The sequence below is a fragment of the Psammomys obesus genome, unplaced genomic scaffold (genome assembly GCF_907164565.1).
Source record: "Psammomys obesus unplaced genomic scaffold, mPsaObe1.curated_primary_1811, whole genome shotgun sequence".
NCBI lineage: Eukaryota > Metazoa > Chordata > Mammalia > Rodentia > Muridae > Psammomys > Psammomys obesus.
Genome location: NW_026596064.1, coordinates 8,783,438 through 8,796,670, shown reverse-complemented (window position 1 = coordinate 8,796,670; position 13,233 = coordinate 8,783,438).

Below are 13,233 nucleotides of genomic sequence, written 5' to 3'. Positions count from 1 at the left end.
ACTCTAACCAAGGACCATTCATGGAAATAACCTAGAAACCCTGTGCAGATGTAGCCCATGGCAGCTAAGTGTCCAAGAGGGTTATTAGTAAGGGGAACAGGGCCTGTCTCTGACATGAACTCAGTGGCTGGCTCTTTGATCCCCTCCCCCTGATGAGGAAGCAGCCTTACCAGGCCACAGAGGAAGACAATACAGCCACTCCTGATGAGACCTGATAGACTAGGATCAGAAGGAAGGAGAGGAGGACCTCCCCTATCATTGGACTCGGAGAGGAGCATAGGAGAAGATGAGGGAGGGAGGGAGGGAATGATTGGGAGGGAATGAGGGATGAGGCTACAGGTGGGATACAAAGTGAATAAACTGCAATTAATATGAAAATTAAAATTAAAAAAAAAACAAGTGTTTTCCAAGGACTCCTGGACCAGGTGTTGACCTTGGGTATAGAATGACGTGAAAGGTGGCTCTCTTGATTTTATCACCTTCAGCCATGGTTTGCAACTCGTGAAATGATAATTACAAAATTCCAGAGTTGAGAACCTTGACACTAGTCAGAGAACAAAATTACCAGAGCACATTTTTTTTCCTCTAATCCTGACGTAGTCGTATAATTGGAGTACTGTGCACCGTGTGTTAAGGCTGGCTTATCCCGGCTCATAAAAGCTGATTGTTAAAATTTCAAAAATCATATCAACCCATTAGTTCGAACCTACGGGTGAAAGACCATTCTGTAGAGGACTCCATGGCCTCAGCAATCCTTCTAGTCCTACTGCATACAGTTCTTGCTATCCATATGTTTTACTAAAAAGATGTAAGAGAAAGTCAAACTCATTCAGTCAGACATCACAGCGTAGAATATTAGAGCCAGCTAGAGCATCTGTCCAGGCTGCTCCTGTGGGCCTAGAGAGATTAGGTGCATTCTTTGTGATATTATTTCCGGCTATTGGCAGGCTCAGGGCTGTATGCGTATAAGGCTCGGTTATCTTTGCTTTTCTTCTTTTGTTTCCTTTCCAATACTGGGGCTTGAACTTGGACCTCATACAGGCTAGTTGAGTGCTCTACCACTGAACTATATCCCCCAGCTGGTATCTCACTTCTGTTGTGCCCTTTGATTTCCAACTGTAGTCTTCTCACCAATGGCATTGACATCATTTAGGAGCTCCTTGGAAATGAAGAATTTCAGAACGTGCAGGCTGGAAATGACTGAAGAAGGAGAGGCTGGCTGAGGCAGGCATTGCAGAACAGGACCCAAAAGAGATTGCCTTATGACATCACAGATGAAGGAGTCATGCAATCCTACGTTATCAGCTCTGAGGAAGCATGGCCACTGCTCTTGTAGCTTTGTTTTCCATTATGTCTACTAGTGTCTACTAGTGTTAGGGTTATGATTGCTATGATGTAATACCATGACCAAAAGCAAGTTGGAGAGGAAAGGGTTTATTTGGTTTATACTTCCACATTTTTAGTCCATCACTGAAGGAAGTCAGAACTGGAATTCAAACAGGGCAGAGCCTGGAGGCAGGCACTGATGCAGAGGCCATGGAAAGTTGCTGCTTACTGGCTTGCTCCCCACGGCTTGCTCAGCCTGCTTTCTTATAAACCAGTACTACCAGTGCCTGGGGACAGCACCACCCACAGTAGGCTGGGCCCTTCCCCATCAATAACTAATTAATAAAGGGCCTTACAGCTGAATCTTATGGATGCATTTTCTCAGTTGAGGTTCCCTCCATTGAGATGCCTCTAGCTTGTGTAAAGTTAACATAAAACTAGCCAGCATAAATAGTGAAGTTACTAGTAAAAAAAACCTTAAGTAAAGAAAGAGGGAGGAAAACTAGTAAGACCATGATCTGTTCTGCTATTGCCCAGGAAGTTTCTGCAAACTGAGTAGAATACCTGTGTCTTAGCACATGAAAAAAGGGGAAACTTAGCTTTCAAGCTGACTTCGAATGGAACAGATTAGCAGCCCAGGTCATCCTCCTTCAGGCCCCTGAGACATTATGAAGGTGGCCACCTCTGTTACTAAATTACACAGAACTGCTCTAAACCCCTTCTTTCTACTTGGCAAGTGATATCCTAATAAACTCCCATGACTTTCCTCATTGCCTGTTTGATTTTTGGACATTTTTGTGTGTGTGACCTTCCCCACTGCCTACTTCATTTCTGGAAATACATTCCCCTTTACCCTTGCAAACAGATATGAGTCCAGATAATTTTTGTGTGGATGAAGGTTGATTCCCTTACATGCATATGACGACAAAAACAACCTAGTCAGAATTCTTCACTCTACTTACCAAGACTGACTTACCCACAAACTGACTTACACATACTTATTTATAACAACATCATTCTCAGTATCCAAAAGGTGAAATGTCCCAAATGTACATCAGCTAATAGAATGATCAACAAAATGTGGTACATCCATGGATATTACCCAGCAACTAAAAGACAAAATATGAAAATGTGCCTGTGCCTCAAAGAGGTTATATTAAGTAAGAGAAGCTAGGCACAGTTACATATATAATGTGACTTCATTTTTTACGAACTGTCAACAAAAAACAAATAGGATGAAAAAGTAAAACGGTGATTTCCTGAGGCCGAGGGTAGGAATAGAGGGTAAAAAAAACTTCAAGTTGTCATAAGATTTCTTTGGGGGAATATTAGTAGTGGCTTAATATTAGATTTGAAAGATGGTCTCACAACTCTAAAAATATTATAATTCACTGGAATGTAGACTTTAAAGTGTGTGAATTTATGGTGTGTTAATCATTATACTCCAATATGGTATTTTATTGACAATATTTATTTATCAAAACAGCTCAATACATTATTCAAAGCTGATAGAAAGTAGCCCCGCATGGCCTTACCCTAAGCTCTGCCTCCAAAGCTGTGTTCAGATATCTCCCAGCACTCAGTTCACAATTTCAAAAATCTTCTTCTCTAGCGACAGATGGCGGTGTCATTCTCTGTGGCCCATGATGACATCTTTTAAACTGTAAACCACTCCACCGGCTTTGCAGGATTGCTAGAGTCAGCCATCTATCCCCGTGGCAGAGAAGAAGGAAGGTTTATACAGCTTTGTGTCAGGGGGGAAAAAAAAACTAAAGAAACAATGTGCAAATGTTATTGTCATCACTCTCTGTTGGGTCACATCAGAGCACTTTTCCTCACCAGAAATAGATCAGTAACAGCAAAGTTTTCTGGCCACTAGAAGCCATTTACATTAAAGGACAGTTTATGTGGGTGAAATGGGAACTTAAAGGTAATATATACGTCTACTAACACTTGGTATAAGTAATACTGTATTGCAGTGACCTCCAAACTGCCAGTTAAAAAAGTCCCACTACTATATTCATACCTGGAAGATTATAAGAAAAACATATATTTGTAAACACGTGTCAAGGATTCGTTTGCATTGCCTTTGATTATGGATATATGTTGGTATGTGTAGTGAGTGCAGGTGCCCATAGAGGTTAGTGGCATCAGAACACCTGAGACAGACAGGTAACAAACAGCTGTGAGACACTTGAAATGAATGGCTGGGGTCTCCACTCAGGTCCTCTTAGGAACATCCCCCACTCTTAGCCACTGAGCCATCGCTTCAGTCCATAAAATGACTTTTGAGGTGGTACCAAAACCATATGAAACAAAGTTTTACATATTTGACTTCTCCTTAGTTCTCTTAGTTCACAGAACTAAATGTATACGTGATTCACACACACACACACACACACACACACACACACACACACACGATTTCTTGAGGAGCCTAACTCCTGTGACCAGATTATTAAGTCTTTTTAAATCTACAATATGAAACTTACGGGCTATAAACATGGTTCAACTGGTGAAGTTGCTAAGCAATTCACCAACGAATCTCTGAGTTTGGATACTCAGCACCCAAGAAACAACTGAGAGCCTACTCATGCCTGTTTTCATGGTACTGGGAAAGGGGAGGCAAGAGGATTTGTAGTAGCCAGCCAATCTGACACAATCAGTGAGCTCCAGGTTCAGCAGGAAACCCTGAGAAATGATTGATCCCTACACACACACACACATGCACACACACACACACACACACGCACATGCACACACGGACACAGACACACCACTACCCTAAGTAAAACACACACACATACACACTAATATGTTATCACATATACCCCACAGACAAAAATATACACTATATATATATATATATATATATATATATATATATATATATAAACAGTTAGAAGGTAACTAAAATTCCCACTGAATAACCTCAGCTGAGGAAAAAGACTATTTGTTAAAAGTAACTTGCTCCAAATTGCACAGAACAGCAAAAGCAATTTGGGACTTTGACTCACAATTATGTGTTTTTCCTATAAACCTCTAGTTTTTTTTAAAACCTCTAGGTTTTCTATAAACCTCTAGTTCATAGACTACCCAGGAAAAGATTACATTAGACTAGGAAAATTGTAAGGAGAGCCCCCCCCTTTTAGGAAATATGTATTAATCACAACTCTTCCAGAGACACAGAACTAAATGTATACATGATTCACACACACACACAAACACACACGATTTCTTGAGGAGCATAACTCCTGTGACTATAAAATCTGAGAAGTCTCCCAGTCTCATCTGTAAGATGAAAACTCAAGAAGGTCAGTGGTGCAGTTACAATCTGTGTCTGAACAGCTAATAACCAAGGGAGCTGATGTAGATCCCAGACCACCGTGACTGGGGCTTGAACCCAAGCAGGCAGGCAGAAAGGAGAACACAGTGAGTCTCTCTGTGGTCATCAATTTTTGTCTAAGATACCTGGTATCTTAGAATTTCTATTGCTGCAATAAAACACCATGACCAAAAGCAACCTGAGAAGGAAAGGACTTATTCAGCTTCCAAGCCACACTCTGCCACTGAGGGAAGTCATGGCAGGGACTGAAGCAGAAGCCATGGAGGGTGCTGCTTACTGACTTGTCCCTCATCGTTTTCTTATCCTTTTTTATACCATTCAGTACCACCTGCATAAGGGCAGCACTGTCCATGGTGAGCTGGACCCTCCCACATCATTCATTATTTGAGATTCATTAACATTCCCACAGACTTACCCCAGAGGCCCATCTAATGGAGGCATTTTCTCCATTAAGATTTCCTCCTCCAAGATGTGTCTAGGTTTGTGTCCAGTTCATGAAAACCAACCAGCATGCCAGGAAAGAGGGAACCCAATTGAAGAATTCATTTCCTCAGATTGGCTGTGGCATATGTGGAAGACATTTTTTTTATTATTATTGTTAATTGGTGGAGGAAGGCCCAACGCACTACAGCTGGTGCCACTGCTGAGCAGGTGGTCCTCGGTTACATAAGAAAGGTAGCAGAAAGTGAGTCGGGAGATAGCATTCTTCTTTGTCTCTGCTTCAGATTCTGCCTCCTGCCTTGGCTTTCTTCAATGCTGGGGCATAGCCTGTAAGGTAAAGAAATAGCACCTCTCCTCCCCCTACCCCCCCCCCAGGAAGTTACTTTTGGCTATGGTTTTATTAAGGCAACAGAAACCTAACTAGAATTATTGTGATCCCTCACCTTTTCTTCCAGGCAGACCCAAAACTATTAGGAACATGTGTCCCCAACACGTTTGTGAGGGGCTCTCAGAACTGACAGGGGCTGCTGGGATTTTGAGAGGGAGACTGCGGATAGCCTAAGGCAGGTTTGCCATCAGTTTTTGAGTACAGAGTAAAACCATGAATAAAGGTCCTCGTGCTACCTGCTTAAACTTTTTAAATGTGTAAGCTTAAACTAAATCATTAAGCAAAATAATAAAATCTCATGTTACATTGGAAAAGTACCTGTATACATAAGCAATTTTTAAAAAATTCTCAGGAACCTTAGAGTTGCAGGTGAAGACACAGTACCACAAAGATTGGTCTCATTATCCACTGTGACAGCTCTCCCTCTCTATTTCTGACCAGCCACAGGCCTCGTGCACAGTGGCTTTGGCACTAAATATGTTGACATCACAGTACCATCTCTAAGTCACGTGCAAACCCCACCCCTTAATCAATACTCCTGAGTTATACCTTGACCTACACTTGGGAGGAAGGACCTAATGAAGCATCTGCTGTTGGGGGTAGCTATGATTCAATCGAGCATAAAAATTCTGTGGACGGCACACAAGGAAAGTATAGAAGCCAGAAAGGAATATTGGGATGGAACAGTCTCTTGGCTTCAGGAATTGACATAGGATGCACACAGCCATAGAATGACCAGACAGTAATGGTCATGCCCAACAAAGATCATGGAACTAAAGTGCAGGCCAAATCAATGCCGTGGTTTGTTTTCATGTGGCCTTTGAGCTACGAATGACATTGTACATTTTTAAAGAGCTATACAATAAAAAAAAAAAATGTGACAGAGACAAAGAGTAGGTTACAGAGACTCACAAAGCCCACCATACAAATGTATCACTCAGTTTTCTAAAGGAGCAGAAACAACAGAATATACACATCTATTACAAGATGTAACACCGTGGGAGGCTGAGTAGTCCCACTGTAGCCATTTTGCATTCTGAGACAGAAGAGAATCCTATGGTTACACCATCTAAGAAGCTGGAAACCTCAACATTCCCAGTCCAGTGCTGAAGATATGAAGGCTCCCTGGAGAGTTGATGGCATTGAGTCCATGGCATGGCCAATGAAGCTGGAGTCTACACACACAGGCAATGTTAGCAACGATAGGCTCATTCCCTGAAGAGTGGAGCTTGCATGTGCTACTCTTCTTTATAGGCTTTTAAGCTACTGAATGGAGGTACTCAAATTCAGGCTGGGTCTTCCTGCACACCCATTACAGTCCCACGTGTCAATTCTTTCTTGAAATATCTCCATAACACACCCAGTATTATATTTAACTACACATAGCCACCAGTTGATGCAGAGTCAAATTGACCATTGAGAACATCACATACACTGTCTCTCTCTCTTTACAGAACGGTCTGTCTACCCCATCTTAAAACCCAGAAAAGCTTCCATCTCACAGCAGTCTGGGGGCAGTGTACCCTAGGTCTGCTAGTTATGGCTGTTTGTCTGTTCATTACTTTTGTCAGCTTGTCACAACTAGAGCCACATGAGAATCGGGAACCACAATTGAGGGATCATCTCCATCAAGCTGGCCTTGGCCATGTCCGTAGGGCATTTTCTTGAGTGCTAGCTAATGGAGAAAAGCCTAGGCCACCATGGATGGTACCACCCTGAGCAGGTGGTTGTGGATTATATAAGAATGGTAACTGAACAAGCCAGGAGGGGCAAATCTACAAGCAACATCCCTCCTTGCTGTGTACTTCAGTTCCTGCCTAAAATTCCTGGCTTGGCTTCCCTGAAAATTGAATTATTACCTGTAAGCTAATTAATCCCTTTACTCTTTGAGTTGTTTTCGGTCAGAGCTTTATCTCAGCAACAGAAAGTAAAGCGGAGCACTAGGATAACGTAGATCCTTTTAAAACAACCATCTAGACAATCTAAAGCCTGTCAGCCTCCACATACACACGCCTTAGAAACTATCATTTAAGTCCATACTTTGTCATCTCTAAGTCAAAAAAGATTTGTGTGGGGCTGGGGCTGAAATTAAATTATAAGTAAGTGAATGCATATTTGAGCATTGACTTTAAGTCAGCCATTGTGCCAAGTTGTTTCCACATTATCTTATTGAACGTTCTCAGAGCAGCTCCAGTCAGGAATAGAAAACTAAGTTATACAGACAAAAACTAGAAAGTCTGGGATAGAAAACAAAGCAAACACTCCTGGGGTTTGCCAAAATGAGAATTAACACCAGTGGTGCCCTTTTAGCTCAGTTTGATGATGGTAAAGGGTGAAGGGGTAGATGGATGGACAGATGGATGGATAAGAGAATCAATAATTTAAAAATTAGTGTAGTTTTGGTTAAATTCAAAAAGTAACTCACTGCTTTCTGCAGCAGAGACCTTAAAGCTCTTATCTAAATCTCAGAATCAGGAGTTTGAAAACCGCAAGAGTCAGCTTCTAAATTGAGCCTTTGCTCTGGGATGTGTCTCTCTAAGAACGCAGGCGTCCTGTCAGGTGGAAGATCTTGTGAAGGTGATATTTCTGACAGCGGCTCAGAGGCAGTTTTATATGAAGCCAGTGGCCTTGCGTGAAATAAAAACAGTCGTATTAGAAGAGAAGGCTGAGGGAGATGAAGCACCCTGAGGCTTCTGGGCGTGTTCCCTCACTGCCTGACCCACGCGTCGTGATCTGCTCTTGCTCACCACGCAAAGCCGCTTTCCCGGAGAAGCATGAATAGATTCTTCTCTTGAAAAGAGAGTTGTCATTTCAAATCCCAGGACTCAGCCAAGAACAAAGAAACCTCAGAGAAGCTCACTCCTGACCTTTGAGGCTGATCTGATTTTCTTATTCCCAGCAACACAGATGGCTCTTTTTTTTTTTTTTTTTTTTTTTTTTTTTATAAGCAAAGGCAAAAGCCCTACTGTAATTGGATGAATTGATAGGATGAACATGATTTGTTCAGACCTCCATCGACAAGAGATAGCTCTATCTATTGATAATGCACAAAGTCTCGCCTGCAGTTCTCACAAACAGTATGCTCTAATATTCTGAAGCCAAAATGTTTGGAGAATAAAATAAAGACCTGCCTATTTACCCACAGCCAGATTGGGTAGGATTTTGTCGAAACTGCTCAGATATCTTCTGAGAATAAAAGAAATTAAATATTATTTCTAAAGCTCAATTCTCTTTTTGCCTGCCTTTCCCACATACATGCTAGTTTAATAGATTATGTTACTGTATTCTTAATACAGAATTATTACTCTGGTTTAGAAACAATCTTACCTATGTATGTATATAGAACTAGCCAGAGACTATTGATATTATAATGCCTAGGATATGTCCATTAGTAATATCACACTATAATTGTTGCTTTAAAAATATTTTTATCACTTTCCTCTTTTTTTCTATTTTCTGAATTAATCTGCATGCTAAAAGAAGATCTTTTTCATTTAGGATAGAATAAATTTACCTATAAAACTGTCATACGAGAGATAGTTGTGTTGTTTTTTAATTTTTCAATATGGTCATTTTAAAAAGATCTTTTATAGTCAGTTTTATAATTGATATTATTTATTTATTTCCACTTCATTTATTTAATTTATTATTCACCTTATTTAATTTAATGCAAAAGTTGTTCGTGAACATCTTATGATTTTTCAGAATTCATCCACATTTATATTTTCTTCCTGTATTTCATTTGCCATTTATATGTATTTATTTTCTAAAATTTGTCTCATTGTTACTCAAAAAGTCATCTTTGTATGTATGATAATGTTTTTGTCCCACCTATTTAATCACTTTCTATTTCATGCTTCTGTTTGTTCTGATTATTTTTATTTTAAGCATTACTTTTAAATAAATGCATCATAAATTTTACATGTAGTTCCTTCATTTACATTCAAAAATAATACTTTTGTTCTTAATTAACTCCTTGACTTGATGATGTTAAAAAGTGTTTTTTTTTTTTCAAATAAATTTGATTTTTATGTTTTATTTCATATTTAATTTTTGGGGAGGTATTAAGCATTATCTGTGTGACATCACACAGAATTCTTTTGAGTACGTTGGGAATCCTATTGTGCCATTATGGAAATTCAATTTGTAAGAATAGGTTTTGGCAGGGTGTGTTTATACCAAACATAATATAGGATCTCTGTTGTTTGGTGTTAAGTTCTGCAGACCTGCTGTGTCAAGATAATGAAACAGGCTATACATATTATCACTACAATCATTTTAACATCTTTTTAATGTCTGTAGAATTTATAGTCATGTCCCATTTTTATCATTTTTATAAGTAATTTGGTTTTCCCTGTTTTAACTGTCCATGTGGAGGGATTATGAATTGCACTGATCTTCCAGCTTTGTTGTTTTCTAGTGAGCATCTATTTTTCTGATTCATTGATCACTGCTGTCTCCTTTCTCATTTCATTCCTTCTATTCTCTTTGAGTATTACCTGCTAGTTTTTCTTCTGACTTAGTAGTTAATTGATTTTTCAATCCCTTATCAAATATAAACAATAAGAGCTACAAACTCCTTTCTAAGCACTGTTTGTATAAACTTTAAGCTTCTGTACTTATGATATTTTTTCTAATTTCCACTGAGATATTTTTTGTCCTTAAAAGCATGAAAATTGCAAAACAGGTGAACTAATTTCCAAATAATTAGGAAATCTTTCTGTTATGGAGTTATAGTTCACTGTCTCAATGAACTCTACATATATTTTAATCCTTTGAAATTTACTGAGGCTGACTTTGTGGAATATCCCTGGCATAATTTTGATAAATGTTTCTTGTAGTTAGGAGAGAAATACATATTCTACAGTGAATGTGTGTGGCTTGGACAAATGTCAATTTGGTCAAGTTGAATAAGCATGCTATTAAATATTTTTGTATCTTCATTCTATCTTTTAAAAAAATTCTCTTTGTTTTGTTAGCTGCCATGATAAAATAGCATAAAATTGTGCTTTTGTGCAGTAATCCTGTTATTAATGTAGTTTTCCTTTACGTATTTTAATGTTATATTCTTAAGTGTTTGCAAACTTTTACTGGCTTCTTGCCTTTTCCTGGTGGGCATTCTGGTGCCAAGTTAGATAAAGGTAGATGGCACCAGTCTTATGTTCTCATGTATCTCAGAGCAGTGAGGGGAGGGGAGATGAAATTTTAAATCTGGTATTTGCTGGAGGCATTTTATAAAATATTATTTGCCTAACTAGTAAGTTTCTTTTTTTTCATAGTTACTAAGACTTTTAAAAACTATTATTTAATAATCAATTTTATTAAACTACTTTCTGCATCTACCAAAGTCATATTTTTGTTTTTATAATGGTGTAATGAACATACTGTTGGTTGATTAATGTGACATTATCCTCAATAACTAGAATAATAGAGCGCTACTTCATTATGTTATTTGCTTCTTGACAGACAACTTGATTTCACTTTTAATTCTTTAGGTATTTTGTCTACGTTGAGGAGCAAAAAGAAGGGAAGGAGGAAAACTAGGTCTCCTTCTATCTTGTGGATTTTTGCTGTTTTGTTCTATGTAACAAGGAGCTCTCCAGGCCTTTTCAGTCCAACATCTAGATTATCTGTTGGCTTGATGTTTCAGTTGCTTTCAGTTTGAGTTTCATGGCTTTGTATCTCAGCACACGTTTTTACTTGCACGTTTTTATTTTATGCAAATACTGAGTACGATTTACGGAGACGTAGAATCTGTGTCTCAAGTGGTGCTACTTTCCTTCGGGGACTCTTCCGTTTTCCTCTGTCCGCAGATATGCACACACAGAGAGCTATCCGTTCTTCTTCCAGAGCTACAACAGACTGAGAAATGTCTTGTGGAAAGAAACGTTCATGGGTCATGATTCTGAAGGCTAAGTGGCTCAAGGGCAGGCTGTCAGCATCTGACAAGAGTCCTTTAGCTGCATTCATGCAGGCAGGCAAAAATATTGAAAACAGAAGAGCAAGAGAGACTCAGCTCACTTACAACTAACCTACTCCCCAGTGCTGACCCCAGTCAGCTGATGCCAGCAGGGCACCACTGGCCTGCTCCTCAGGCTCCAGCCCTCATCACCATTGCACCAGGGATAAAGTTTTCAACATGTGAGGTTTACAGAACCACAGAAATCACTGCAGCCATGACCAGTGTAATCTAAAGATCCCTCTCATGCTGTTTTAACAGCTCATCCATCCTTAGCTTGTCTTTGTATTGAGGGCATAGTCTTTCATTCCACCCAGCTTGACGCACTGGACATATTTCAAGTGATCTCTTCCTTGATAGCCTTTTAACGCCCATTTTTCTCTTATATCCTACCCATTCTTGGATTTGAAAATGAAGTCTCAGAAATAGGGCAGGTTAAACAACAAAATCTTACATTCTCATTCTGAAGTTTGGAGTTCTGATACCATAATGCCAGTATGAACAAGGTCTGGAGAGGGTTCTTTTCTTGGCTTTCAGGAGGTTCCCTTCTTGTTATGTCTTCATGAGGCATTTTATGAAGCATTCATGTGGGTAAATACATTATTCTCCCTTCCTTTTCTCACAAGGCTCTCAATCCCTTATGACCACTCTACCCCAATAAATGAATCTAACACTCATTACTCCTCAAAGGCGTCATCTCTAAGTACATCATACTGAGGGGTCAGTGCTTCAGTGTGTGAATGAGGAAGAAGAATATAAACATTTAAACCATAATATTCCCAACCCAATGGGACAACTATAACCTCTGGCCTTTGTTGACCATTCAATTTAGTAATAGTAAATGACTTGTAGAATGATGAGCTGTCCTACCATAGCTTCCTTGCCTGGTCCCTAGTGTTTCTGAATCTGTGTTAAGCATGTTACTTGGCTCTCAGAGCAGTTTTCAGAAAGAATGTAGCCTGGGACAAACCTTCCTTACTTACTTTAAAGTAGTAGTAAGCTCCTTTGTCTAAGTTGCATGGGGAAGAAAGAACACACAAATGCAAGACAGACATGTCTAGTAATGAGATTATATAATTAAAATAATCTCTTTTGTGTTTTCTAGGGATTCCTAATACAAATAGTATTGATTTCCCTCTCATTATCATCTTTATTTACTTCCAATATTGAAATTAATTTCATTTGAGATCTACTTGACCGGCAAAATTCCACTGGTCTAAAGTATACAGTTGAATCTATTTTATTGAAAATGATATAAATTGGAAATGGGCTGAAAAAGAAGTTTAAGCCAACAAGACAAAGAATGTCCTTAAAGACAATGCAGCCAGTCCTGATGAGACCTGATAGAATAGGGTCAGATGGAAGGGGAGGAGGACCTCCTCTATCAGTGAACTGGGGGAGGAGCATAGGAAGAGAAGAGGAATGGAAGGTAGAATTAAGAAGGGCTGAGAGAAGGGGCTACAGGTGTGATACAAAGTGAATAAACTGTAATTAATAAAAAAATAAATAAATTTTTAAAAATAATAAAAAGAATGTCCTTTCATATAGACATTTCATGTAGATTTTGAAGCAAGAAAAATTGTGAAACATTATCTGAGAATAGGCCACAACTCTGAGAAGCAAAAGTGTTATTGAGGTTCAGTTATCTAAAAATTTCAGGGTTTTATACTAAAAAAGGTCAGTAAATAGGTGAAAGATATGCAGACAGACAGATTATAGGCAGATAGATAGATAGATAGATAGATAGATAGATAGATAGATAGATAGATAGAT